The sequence below is a fragment of the Carlito syrichta genome, unplaced genomic scaffold, assembly GCF_000164805.1.
Source record: "Carlito syrichta isolate Samal-C Ts95f unplaced genomic scaffold, Tarsius_syrichta-2.0.1 Scaffold302842, whole genome shotgun sequence".
Classification (NCBI taxonomy): Eukaryota; Metazoa; Chordata; class Mammalia; order Primates; family Tarsiidae; genus Carlito; species Carlito syrichta.
Genome location: NW_007246938.1, coordinates 636,260 through 637,193, shown reverse-complemented (window position 1 = coordinate 637,193; position 934 = coordinate 636,260). Strand labels below are relative to the sequence as shown.

The 934-nt window shown below is 39.1% G+C and overlaps 1 protein-coding gene across 1 annotated transcript in view; it reads right to left on the bottom strand.

Moving 5' to 3' along the window:
- NPR3 (natriuretic peptide receptor 3) overlaps positions 1 to 934 on the bottom strand; it is an 85,145-nt gene that overhangs the window by 83,897 nt on the left and 314 nt on the right. The window lies entirely within an intron of this gene.

The window sequence follows — 934 nt, the reverse complement described above, 5'->3', positions numbered from 1 at the left end:
ACTGGCAACCAATTCCTAATCAAAACCCCAAGTGCCCATGCCATAATAGATAAGATAGACAAGTGGGACCTCATCAAACTGACAAGCCTCTGCAAAGCCAAAGAATCTATTAAGAGAGCAGGGAGACAGCCCACAGACTGGGAAAAAAATATTTTCCAACTGTATGTCTGACAAAGGTCTAACATTTAGGTTATACAAGGAACTCAAATGTGTTGAAAAGAAAAAAACAAACAGCCCCATTACAAGGCGAGCAAAAGATATGAATAAACAGTTCTCAAAAGAAGACGTACAAGCAGTCAACAGATACATGAAAAAATGCTCATCCTCACTAGTCATCAAAGAAATGCAAATTAAAACCACACTGAGATACCACCTAAATCCAGTCAGGATGGCCATCATCAATAACTCAAAAAATAACAGATGCTGGAGAGGATGTGGCAAAAAGGGAACACTTCTACACTGTTGGTGGGAGTGTAAACTAGTACAGACTCTGTGGAAAACAGTGTGATGATTCCTAAAAGTTCTAAAAATCAACCATCCATATGATCCCATAATCCCCTACTAGTAATATACACAGAAGAACTCAAATCACTCTATAAAAAAGATACCTGCACACGTATATTTATTGCAGCATTGTTCACAATAGCAAGAACATGGAACCAACCGTGATGACCATCAAAAGAGGACTGGATTTTTAAAATGTGGTACATAGACACAATGGAATATTACACAGTCATAAAGAAGAACTAATTCACGAACTTCGCAGCAACCTGGATGGACTTAGAGTCTATAATACTGAGTGCTCTTTCACAGAAACAAAGAACTGAGTATCACATGTTCTCACTCATAAGTGGACCTTGAACAACTACTGTAATACTATAAGAAAAGGATTGACAGTAGTGGGAAACTGCAGGAGGGTGGGGGGCGGGGAGGT